This window comes from Helicoverpa armigera, chromosome 6 (genome assembly GCF_030705265.1).
Source record: "Helicoverpa armigera isolate CAAS_96S chromosome 6, ASM3070526v1, whole genome shotgun sequence".
Lineage (NCBI taxonomy): Eukaryota > Metazoa > Arthropoda > Insecta > Lepidoptera > Noctuidae > Helicoverpa > Helicoverpa armigera.
The window spans coordinates 299,520-312,628 of record NC_087125.1 but is presented as its reverse complement, the minus strand read 5'-3'; the positions used below and the strand labels follow the sequence as shown (position 1 = coordinate 312,628).

Here is a 13,109-nt window from a genome sequence, read left to right as displayed (position 1 = left end):
GACTTTTATATATCTTTCTACAGTACAGTCTGAAAAGATGTAAATAAGCTTGTTACTGGCATTTACGCCCTTTCAGTTGATGTTACTTATTGTTGATCGTGAACTTTGAGGTATTCGAATTACTGTTAACACAATAAAACCACAATTCCTTTATATTTTACTTGTTTTATTTCGTACAACAATGACCATAGAAATATTAACAATAGCCGGTTATACCGGTATCAAAATGGAATATTTTACAAAGTATAGCTGGAACAGTTCATTTAATAAGTAGGTACATATAGTACAAAACTTTATTACATTTTTTTATTGTATTTTGCGGTCGACAAAATAGTTCTTTAGACAATGTTGCCAACTACAGAATTAATCTGGCAACACAGAAGTTTTGCTTTTATTTTTTAAACATTATAATTTGCAATATTCCACCAATAAATGAGCTATGTATAAGTATATATTTTGCCTTATAATAAACAAGTGTTAGAGCATAATTTACAACAGTGAGCATACTCTTAAAATCACGTGGTTAAGATACATTTGACACATAGTGTGAGCAAAGCTTTAGTGGGAATAGCGGACGGACAGTTATATACTTATTTATATAGGTATATATTTAATATATTTCACGATAGGAGTAAGAAATAAGTTTTTTTTATAAATTAGGGTGCGCGAAGAAGTAAAGAAGTTGGTCGCAACATTTAATGCGAAAAAATGCGCAGAAGGTATAATAAAAATGGTAATAGATTTCTTAAAAGTAGATAAAAGTTTGATAACTATTTACAGTAATATGTTTATAAACACGATTAAAATAAGTTAGCGCTTACTACAATATTATCACAAAAATGCTTAAGAATATGTTAGGTATATAATATCATTAAGTATTTAATAATAATTATAAAACAATATCGATTTATTTTTGAACACTATTTAGTCGGTCAAAATTAATTTTCAAAAGAAATGATTGACTCTAAAAATGTTCAAAAACAAGTAACAAAAATATAAATAAGTACACATTGAGGTATTTGAAGCCCTTGTGCAACACTAACATAAAAATCGCCCGGTTTTCAATGTTATTTTTTTAGTATATTCGCCTCTAGATTGCCCTTGAATAATGAACTTTATCGCTAGTACCATAAGGTACAATTTATCTCATGCAGAGAAACCAAATGGGTAATTGGTCTTCTGTTCTATGCTTATGTAAGAATTTATATTTTATTGTACAGGCAATAGAGCTTATCAATTGACATCGATTGAAGAACCTTCTGGAGAACCTGTTTAAGACACCCATAAACAAAAATCCAACGTTCCTACCTAACTACCTACTAACATCATAAGTAAATTAACAGACATAGTCAGGTATACTGCGCAACAATGAGTCATAATAAAATACTGTTGTAAAATTCCCTTATCATTTATAAAACGAATAATAATGCACAAATCCTCTCAAATGCATAACATATTCGGGTTACTAGGGCGGGAATCAACGCTTATCTGCCTCACTTTATCAACGTATAGCAGACTTCACTGAAAACATGATTATTATGAGCTTAGTGAAACCGGGCGGCTAACATAACTTGGTGGGAATTAAATACAATACAATAACTATACTTATAACTAGTCTTTGTAAATAAACTGTGATGCAATCATCTTTCAATCAGTACGTACAATTTTCAACTTTATATCTTAGGCGTTTTAGTTTACTTTGCATTGCAAGAAAACAATGTGCTGGTTTTATTATTTCTACATCTGTGAGACGTTAGCAGCGTTTAGATCTCATGACATATCTAACACGGAATAAAAAAAATATGATCTATTTTGGTACTTTCAATGTTATCGCTAATAAGACCATATTCGATAAACAGGAGATGCAATAATTTGCTATTCTGAAAACCAATTCATCAATGATTTCAGAACAATTTTTTGAAAAAACCTTTTGTAATTTTCGTACAATCATAAAATAATCTCATTTCTGTGCACCATCCATCTTGCATACATCAAAATCCTTCACAACAATATATTCGTGTACTATTCATATACAGTCTCCTTTCATTTTCCTACATCTTACCAGCCAGCTTCAAAGACAAAACCTCATTTCTAGATTACCTCTTTCTGTTCATACTTCTCAGTGTTAGGGCAGCGCTGGTGGCGTGGTGACGTGCGTCTGCTTGGCTTGCACTCTGTGCCCCTGGGCCAACTCCCCGGCTTTCAAGGCCTGGTATTTGAGGAAGGCGTCTCCTCCGTATAGCACCATTGCTAGGTAGCCGAAGAACTGGAAAGAGATTAGATAGACCTTTCAAGGTGATTTTTTAATTCTTACATCCTTATATACTAGCTAGAATACCTATCATCCCACGTAGGACCTATTCCATTAAGGTATGTTTAGCCTAAGACTCTAGGCACGATCCAGCCATATCCTATTCCAGCCTATCCGCAATCTAGGACATAGAAACTTGACGTTTGAACCACTGTACAGAATGCGAAGTGGTTCATTCGATACACTTTAAATATTTTCTAAAAGTCCGCATGGAATACCAATCATGTGCGCCTTGTTGATATTCGTTCACCATCGTCGCCCATTGTATAGAGAAACTTATGTAGGTAGTCTGGTTTATTGAACAAGTCCCACATATAATAAGCGACTGACTTTCCGTAATGGACGCTATAAATGTTTAGGAGTCGTAAACTGAAGCAATAAACACGCATGGCTTCATGTCACGCTTGGGAAACTTAGAGGACCGTGGATGAGAGCAAAGTATGCTAAGGACAGTCTTAAGGAGTGCCTTGCTCTTAACACCTATTTATCTTTTCATCTCTAGAGACGCAGAAATCCAGATTCTTGTGCTCAAGTTCTTTGTAATGCTCCAATAGGCCTGATTGTCAATTTTTTCTGCGATCATACATAATACTTTTGTGGTGGTCCCGCCACGAGTTGATGATTTCTAACTCCTACGATACCTACCTAATTAATATTGTAAACGGACCGATAACACCATATAACCATACTCATTACTCAGACCACACAGAACGATAAAGACAAAAAAACCAATACAAAACATAACTATTTACCTCATTTCAAGTTAATTAATAGTAAAACAAAACTAACGCAATAGTTAAGCTCATAAACATATTAATAGATATTGAGTAGGTCGGTCACGTACGGCCGCGTTACTACAAAGGCGGCACCTTTTGTTTTCGATGGTATATTGACAGCTGTGCATCTGTGACTACACTACAATACACTCTACTACTATTGTTTGTCGTAGAAAGAACAATTGCACAACAGTTGTGAGTAACATAATAATTTTTTAGCGTCAATATGTCTGGTGCACCCATTTTCTTTAAGAAATCGATAAGGAAGGTCCTTTATCGCCCCCGAAAATCTCCAAATCGTATCCCTACATGTCTGACCCTTCATCATCATCATCATCATCATCATCATCATCTCAGGCATAGGACGTCCACTGCTGAACATAGGCCTCCCCCTTAGATCTCCACAGATACCTGTTGGAGGCATCCAGCGTCTTCCGTCTGACCCTTCGACTTCCCTTTATTACATTTTAACAGAAGGCCAACTATAGTAACGTCTTAACATAATGATGCAGAAAAAACTTTACCAAAAGGAAACAACTCACCCCAGCAGCGGAATAGGCAGCGGCGCCAAACGCCACGACGATCGTAGACGCGATGAGATACAGGAACACCATCACAATATACGCCACCATCTCGATCTTCAGCCACTTGATGTTGTGGTACTTCTCCACTACGTGGAACAGGTACAGCACCAGCAGGATGCCGGAGAACCAGAGGCCTAGGTGCGCCACTATGTTGAAGTACACCCTCGGCCGTTTGACCAGAACGCGGAGGATTGGATGCAGATAAACCCGATTAGGTTGAAAAGCTGAAAGAAAAGTACAACATATAGCTACATACTGAAATATAACTATGAGCTATACAATAGAGATGGTTAAAGAATGGTATCCAATTATGATAAGTGCTAATTACCCTATTCCACTTTCCCTACTCAAATTCCCATGAGTCTTCAATAGGAGCTGTGAACCTATTTGTGGAGCATTTGAAAATAAGGCCTTTGCTACCGATAATTATGTAGTTTCTTTCTATGTGAATTATAAAGTACATGGTAATTGAGCGCCGAACAAACTATTGTATTGCAAACCTGTCATTTACTCTGCTTCGAACACATTATTCGTCCTACAAAACTATTAGATCAAAGACTTCATTCGACACAGTTACGTGTATTACTTTGTAATATTTATAACGTGTATTATAATGGGCTGAGCTTAAAACTCCTGTGGTTGGCACAACAAAGAGTCTGCTGATTAGGAGGGAGCTTCACCTTCATGTAGCTCATTGTCCCTATTCACCTATGTAATGTGATCTCATCTATGTATTATCATGTATAATACTAACATGTCAAAGCTAAAGGCTGATCGATATACATTGATGACGACATTAGAGAATGTCACCGATCTGCGTATCGGTAAATCACTCATGATTACTGCAACCCTACTGACTCAATTTCTGACTCTTTTGCGTCCTATCTTCTTCCTATATTGATGTCCTCCTAGCCGATTGTCGGCCACGCGACCATAAGGAGATTAGCCAACTCCTATTTTTTATCGGCCACGGCGGCTGCTCAAGGAGATTAGCCAATTCCTATATTATTAGAAATTCCTTCGTACGTTATCTCGGAGCAAAGCCCGTCCCCTGGCCACCCGCCAGGTGTATCTCGTTATCACAATGGCCTCAGCGATTAGTCAGTGCTAGTAATGCGTAAATAATGACGAACTGACGTAACAAGCCATTATTTGTTTTGTTCGGCGCTAATCACGAGCCATAAAGGTTAAGATGTAGGTAATGCTTGACGAAAGCATTCTACGTTGTAGAATATTGTGAGATTGTGACTACAATTTTAATGATTGTTAATAGATACCTGTACTGTACATGCGCAATAGATTTGCTATATTATCTGAGAGGAAGTTACTTAGTTTATGAGAAGTACAGGCTTCCGCCAGCGGTTTCTGTGGGAACTACTTCACGCAGTCGGAAAAAAGTTACCCGATAGTCTTTCTTGCTATATGGGCTATCTAACACTGAGATTAGCGCATTCAAAGAACTGAACATGGTTTTGTAAGAAGGTGTAGATGAGTAAGCCAATAGTGTTATCTCTTCAAGACGCTGACCGGAAGCATTACTCAAGGTAGATTAGAAGGGAATCACATAAAATGTCCAGATGTCCTGACGATGCCATACTTCAGCGTTAGTCATATTGTTAGTCATCGAGTTACCCAGGAAACTGATATGATCTACAGAAATGATATGATCCTCTTTTGTAATTCGAACCAAACTTCTATAGAACATCCCTTTTTATCCTTAGGAAAGAAACTAGCTTCCGTCCGTACTTCCGTCGAGGGAGAAGTACTTCGAGCACAGCACTTGGGTAGAAATAAAGCCTATATCTTTACTTTACTATTAAACAAATGGACTGTCTAACACTCAAATAATATTTCCAAATCAGCTCAGTAGCTTTTGAGTCAAGCACGTCGTTCAATCAAACCGTGCATCATTATAATGTTAGCAAAGTAATAGTTTAGAATGTACTTACAATAACAATAGCCTTCAGAATCCCGGGGACAGTCTTCAGGTACGAGGGGTCGAAGCGTGTTTCCGTGATGAACACTGTGTTGGTGGAGCCCATGGTCTGCGGCGGAGGCGGCGGCAACTGGTTCGGGTACGCCATGATGAGAGATTATCTGGAATTGGACAATCATTAGGACTGCTATGGTGAGATTCCACCAAAATTGCTTGCGCAATGTCTCTCCGCGAACTGTGGACGAGTCAGCGCGACTCCGCGCGGGTACAGAGTAGAGAAACATTTGCCGTCAAAAACTTCATAGTGGTGCACACCTATGGAATCATGGCTTTAGGCAATGCAAAGGGTTGGGTATGAGTGTAGGAGCAATTTGCATAAATTTTTGAGTTAAAGTCAATAAGATTTTCTCAATAGCCTTCTTCTACTTCGATTGATAGTCCCAAATGATGAAGCTTTTTGAGTGTAAAGAGTTACATTCTGAGAACAAAAAAACATACCGGCCGAATTGAGAACCTCCTCCTTTTTGGGAAGTCGGTTAAAAAGTGATTCAAGAACAACACAGTAAGCATATAAAAGGACACACAGTGAAACTGCAGTAGCTGTTAAACACACTTATCGCCTTTATGTCCCTATTTCCTAGCTCAAACAATTCGACCTTGCTTCCAGCCGTTGTAAATCATCTTAGTACACAGCGTTACATTGGAAGTTCCATTGAGTGAAGCCAATTCAATTAGTATGGCTATCAGGAATTACAAGTTCACGTGCTCTTGTTAGTTTATGAATGATTCAGTTATAAGTGAGGTCAATAAATTCCTTAACCTTTGTAGTACAAATCACAGTCATGACTTATTTATAAATTAATTACTAAGTTATGTGTTAATTTGATTATTGAATGACATAATTTTGTATTCAGAGTGTAATTATTCAGATTTCTTTTAAGACTGACAGACATGTGTTTCTGGGGAGTTTGTTGCGCCACTTTTTCTTCCCATCAAAAACACATAGGAAGTGGTGAAGGATGGGCGTTTTTGGGGCTGTCTCATGTAATGTAACGTTCAAAAAGTGCTGTTTTTCAGCCTGCTTTGAATAAATGATTTTTGATTTTGATTTATTATGGGTATAAATACATAGTTTACTACATGTTCGTTCTTTATTCATATAAATTAAACATCATACATGTATTTTATTGAACATATCCAGCTCAACTCATGTCCAGAAATTATATCTTGACACTGTTATTGATAAGAACATAACAGATGATGTGATAACATAATGTATTGAAGGATTTGAAGGCCACAATGGATAAAACTGCCTTGAGATTGAACTTGAAGAGGTTGTTAGCAAAAAGTATGTAATTGATCAATTAAATAGAACAGCAGTAACTAAGTAATCACACTGCTTTTAAACTTTTTTTATTCAGAATCTCATGACTCTGAATAACTCTGAACTTTGAAATTAATTTAGGTAACAGACTAATTGGAATCATACCAGATTTTAGTTTAGAATTTAGTGGTATATTGTAACATGTCTTATTCAATTTTAAATTATAAAATATTGAATAATTATCTCATTTATTTATAGACCTAATTAAATAACTTAGCTGTTTGATATAGCATTATTAACAAAAGGTAAAGAATTTAATTAACTTAATAAAAGTAAACAAGAATGTATCACTTAATATTTACTTAAAACATGATTGCTGTTGATATACTTGATATCCAACTATAAAATATTTATATAGAGACTTACTTGAAGTGACCACGACGAGGACTACTCTCAATGATGTTTGTTGATAAACAGTAAAACACAGTTCACGATATCACGGATAATGAGCACCCCGCATCGCGCAGAGAACTGAGGATGCTCCACACGTAGTCTCCGTGACCCTGACACGATATTACTAACCGATATTGAGCCGTGCACAACACCAATGACTCATATTTTTAAATAACGTGATGTCTAAGCAAACCGCAGTGAGACATAACTCCGCGGGAGTTCTGTTATTTGTTTACTCATACGAAACGTCTTACACGTAACGATTACACATAGAATATGTTACATAAACCCGCTTTATTTTGTTTTGTTGGGTATTTAGACTTGAATGTTACTGTTAGGACTGTAACTTGTTATGAGATTTATTCTTTTATAAGAAAATTATGTACGATGAACCGCTAGAGCAATCACCACAAAAATAAAAGTTCTGCCTGACTCCTGTCAATGTCAAATTAATGTCAGTTGACTAGTGTTGTGAACCAACAATTGGAAAACTGTTAGGTAATTCAATGAAAGATATTCCAAAGTGAAATCTTAGTGATAAGATTACACGAAAACTGATTACTATTACACTCAGCGGCACGGAATCTGGCCCAAGCACATTTGGGTCTTATAACCATTATTTAAATGAAAAATCGGAATATTTATTTTAAAATTGTTTAATTTACTCATTTTCCAAAAGAAAATGACTAACAAATAACAGAATTGTGAGGATTTTCATTAAGTTTCATTAAGTTACAAAACAGAGTCCTTTACCGCAATAATCACCGTAAACTTTTAAATTCTACATTTTTAACAAAACAGAAAGTTATCGAATTTTAATAAGGGGTGTTTCTTCCTCTTGATCTGATGACTGCCTGCATACGATCTGGCATGCTCTGGATGATGTTTTTTATCTCCACCTGAGAGATCTCCTCACAGGCAGCTACCTGCGCGGTTTTCAGTTCACTGAGAGTTCGTGGTGGGTTACGATTTGCTCGGACCTGTTTTTTAAGCATGTTCCAGACATGTCCTACAGGATTCATGGCTGGGTTTCTTGCAGGCCAGTCCAATTTTTGAATACCGAACTCGAACAAGTAATCGATTACGCAAAGAGCTGTGTGAGGTCAAGCATTGTCCTGTATTAAACGAAATTCTTCACTTTCTATGAATCCTTGACAGGGTAAAACATGATTTTGAAGGATCTCTTCAATATACCGCACTGTTGTCAGACGACTTTCGACAACCAATAATTCAGTACGGGCTTCTGAACTTATGCCTCGCCACACCAAGATGGACCCACCATGAAAACCGACTGTTTGCTTGGTAGTGGTGGGAAGAAACCATTCTCCGCGCATTCTCCATTCACATTTACGGCCGTCTGGAGCTCTTAAGACGACTCTGCATTCATCGGTCCATAAAATTTTACTCCATTGGTCATGCGTCCAATTTGCATGTTCTCTAACAAACCTAAGTCTGGCTATGCGATGGTGCGGGAGAAGTTCCGGGCCTCGAGTAGGTCTTCGAGCACGCAGATCCCGTTCCTCCATCCTTCTTCTTATGTGTGCTTACGGACGTTGACTTCTCTTGCTGTTTGCAAAGGCTGGCGTATCTCTAACGCAGTGAGAAACCGATTTTTGATTATTGCACGTACGATAAATCGGTCGTCGTGCGCCGACGAACACCTTACACTGCCACTTTCGGGTCTTCTTGTGTGTAGGCCAGTCTGGTCATACATTTTCTATGCATATTTTTTACATGTACGCGGTGCACTTAAAGTTTCAACCATCTTCCGCTGCGTACGCCCTTGACGTCTTAGCAACACTACTTGAGCAACTTGAGCTGCAAGGGTAATTTTCAGATCAAATTGTGAATAAAAGAGAAACAAAAAATGATCATAATCATTAGCTTTTTTGGAACGTGCTTAGTACTTCGGCAATTTCTATCTGAATTTAAACTTAACTTTCTGCTTTGTGTTCCAACAACGGAATCTGTTTCAAGTGTTATAAAAGTTAAACAGACACACATTTTTCTGTATTTTAATTAACAATTACGAAATTACTGACAATATGTCATATGAAATTAGAATTTACAACGGCTATCTGGGCTGATATCTACTTGTGTTTGTTTGGGCCAAATTCCGTGCCGCTGAGTGTATATTTGACTATAGCTATTAGTGATGATTATGATTATATTAAATAATGACAAAAAGTAATAGGTAGAGGAAAGCAATGCCCATAGAATTATAGCCCTGACTTTTGTATCTGAAATAAAATTCGTAAATAAACATAAATTGATTGAAAGTTAATTTGAACTGCAACAATATGGCACAGCACATCCCTATAATTAATTTTAGGTACGTTAAAAAACTAATTAATGTTACACGAGTTCAAAACGATTGATTGATTGATTTATACTTCAATACATTTGCATTGCGCGTTGTAATAAGAAATCAAAAAACAATAATCCCAGCATACTACATACAAATACTGCAGCTTTTCTTCTAAAATTTTATATTGGCTTAACCAATTTTAAAAAAATATTATGTGACTAGACGAGGTATTGGAACGTGCTCTAGCGTTCCATAGATCTTAAATTAATTTGTAGAGGTAACCTTATGTTTATCTTGCTCTAACTAGTCAGTAATGTGTTTGTACGCCATTTCTTATGCTCATTATATAGCAAAAGTTTTGCTCGATTTGCAACTTTTCGAGTGTCACGTAAATGTCAGTGTCACGATAGTATTACGATTTGGATTTGTTCGCAGTGGTGCTCGTTCGGGTTATCACCTGATATTAATTTACACCTATTATTAATCATTGTTGTTAGTGCCGCAACTTTCCCCAAAAACGTAGTCGTTAAGAAAAAGTGATTGTGGTTAGGTTTACATTTAAGCGAGGTAAGTGAATAATTCAATTAATTTTGTGTTAAATTGTAGTGTTGTGTTTATTTCTGATGTATGTTGCTCAATATTAGCTATTTTAGGTGGTGACAAGCGGCATACGTACTGTGTATAACGTGGTTGATGATAAAAACCGGAGCGAACTTTAGTTTTCAATTTTTCAGTCACAAGTTGTTCACATGCCAGCTATTATAACATTTACTGAAAATTTCCCCGTCAGACTTTTTCAAAACGAAGTACGGAAGTTACTCGAAATAACCGCGGAAACTCCCATTTTAGTGGCTGTTTGGAGCTTATCAATAATATTTTTTCACTAGTTTTCCTCCCACCAATATACAGCATGTTTGTTCTTTTACAAGATTTTATCATCACAATCATAATTGAAATTATCTTTCAATATACATAAATTCCATAATCAAGAAAGTGATAATATGAGATTTGTTTTTTTTTTTAGTTATCTTGTGCAAAAGTAAACAACTTTCTCTTTTCAGTATTAACTTGATATAGACTAGACCTACTGGTTTCACTTTCATGTCCATAATAAGTGTAGCAGTACCTATATGTTTATGCCTCATATTGTTTGAATCATTCCATTTCAAATACCTATGATAGTAAATCTTATAAGTATTTATATATTGTCATATTATTAATTCACATTCTATCTCTGTATGTTACATAATATACATTGCATTTTATGTTAGAAGATACTTTTTAAATTATTGAATGATTTTGTGTATCATGGGATGTCATGTCTGATAAAACACTTTTTATCTAAAATATGCAGTACCAAAATGAGCTATTTCCTAATTTAATGTAGCTGCAATCAGGAACGGACATGCAGAGATAAATTATAACTAAAATGAATAATATTCTAATCAGACAAAACTTTGAAAACAATGAAATAATTTGCTTCTTATCAACATCAAAATACCTTGGGAAAAGCCAGTCATTCATTTAATGATGATAAATGATAGCTTAATCAAATTAATAATAATTGCATGCTCTTGTTACATATTTAGGCATTGTCAGCCTCTTATTATCCCACTGCTGGACAGGTTTCTTTCACACAGAGAAGGATAACATTCAACAAGGGCTCTTTTTTGTACTTACAATAACATTAGTCAATCATCATCTGCCTGGCCTTTTCCCAACTATGTAGAGGTTGGCTTCCACTCTAACCAGTTGCAGCTGAGTACCAGTGTTTTACAAGGAGCAACTGCCTATCTGACCTCCTCAACCTAGTTACCCAGGCATAATAAATAGATAAAAAAACATTAGTCAATCAATAAAAAAATATCCACATGAATCACTAAATTATCTTGGTAAAAGTGTAACATTTACAATACAGCTCAATAACGGTTTGCATGTCACAGCAGTATAACAGATACAAGTGTTATCAGTAAATGTGAAATATATCATCTATGATTCATACGTTTATCTATGTATTAACAAATAATGCTTTACCAATCTGCTAATTGAAATGTGTATGCAAGGACTATTGTTTATACAAGACTAGCCATTCCCATGTCATTTCTCAGGGTTTAATCTAGAGTATCTGAGAACAAAATTTAATTGTAATTGATTAAGCAGGTAAATCTGTATAAGTTCGTTTGTCATTGAATTAATTTCCTCAAAGTGCCTAAAACAAGATTACAAAAACTATGACTATCTTTTTATCGTATTTACCGCATCTGTGCGCGCCAAGTTGAAAAGAAATAGTTAGTCAATATGTTTACTGTATCAACTATTCGAGTACTAATAAGTTTCTAATACAATCAATCCTATTGGGTATTGATTGATTCATTCAATTAAAGCTGCATAAAATTAATAAATAATGTCTACTGGTACAGGAATACACAGTGCTGACTTACGATTCTTACGACTTACAAACACCCAATCAATCTCTAATTGCAAAAATGACATTCTTATAGAGTTACGGAATATAGTTCACTTAAACCTCAACGTTGTTCGTTTCCAGATAATCAAAGATGGCAGAAGTATTTCCCGGGCAGCACACGACGACGACGACCGTCACGTCCAGCACAGCCGTCCAGACCAACATACGGTTCGACCCTGCCTATGTCAAGACTGTACCTGGAATATTGAAAATTACTCAAGTTGTAAGTATTTCCAAAACCATGTTTGTGATTGTATAATGCCTTAGAGCAATATGATGAAGATCTCTGGTCTCTTTTCGTAATAGTCCACAATTAATTGTAATCTAAACAAAGCACGACATCACTCTCAAATCATAAGGGCCCTATTGCTGATAATGGCTTTACAGAGATAGGTGTATGACTAGGGAAGACAGAGAAGGTTATACCAAATTAAACCACCTTTAGTAATGAATAACAAATCCTAATGGAATCCAGTAACCACAGACGAAAGACGTGGAAACCCTGAAAGAGTTTTTTCCTCAATTTGTAGTTACTCGATTTCTGCTACCATGTAAACTTTCCAGCAATACAGCATAATCAATACAAGAATACCCACAGTTTACGCGGTTCAAGCACCTGACCTATGTTTTATTCATAAGGTAAAAGGTTAAGTCCTTGCACGAAACTAACTCAATGTCGTGTTATCGCCGATCGTTCTATTGCCGTTAATTATGACGTGGTTAAGGGAGCGTGGCCTTTTTACTTGCTAGCTAAGTGTTAATTGAATCGACACGCCTAGTCCCGATGGGGACAGACAGACAGACAGACGGGCAGGGCATGCTTATTCCCAAAGCAACGGTACCTACCTGTGCCTGAATGTTTTGTATGTGAGTCAACATTAATATAACACAATGACGGCAAAACATAACTTAATGCCGTCATCAGCCGCGACTCTACCTACATACGCTGA

At 36.2% G+C, this 13,109-nt stretch overlaps 1 pseudogene; it reads right to left on the bottom strand.

The window, feature by feature from the left end:
- Positions 1 to 940: 940 nt before the first annotated feature.
- LOC135117010 (CKLF-like MARVEL transmembrane domain-containing protein 4) lies at positions 941 to 7,819 on the bottom strand (annotated as a pseudogene).
- Positions 7,820 to 13,109: the final 5,290 nt, after the last annotated feature.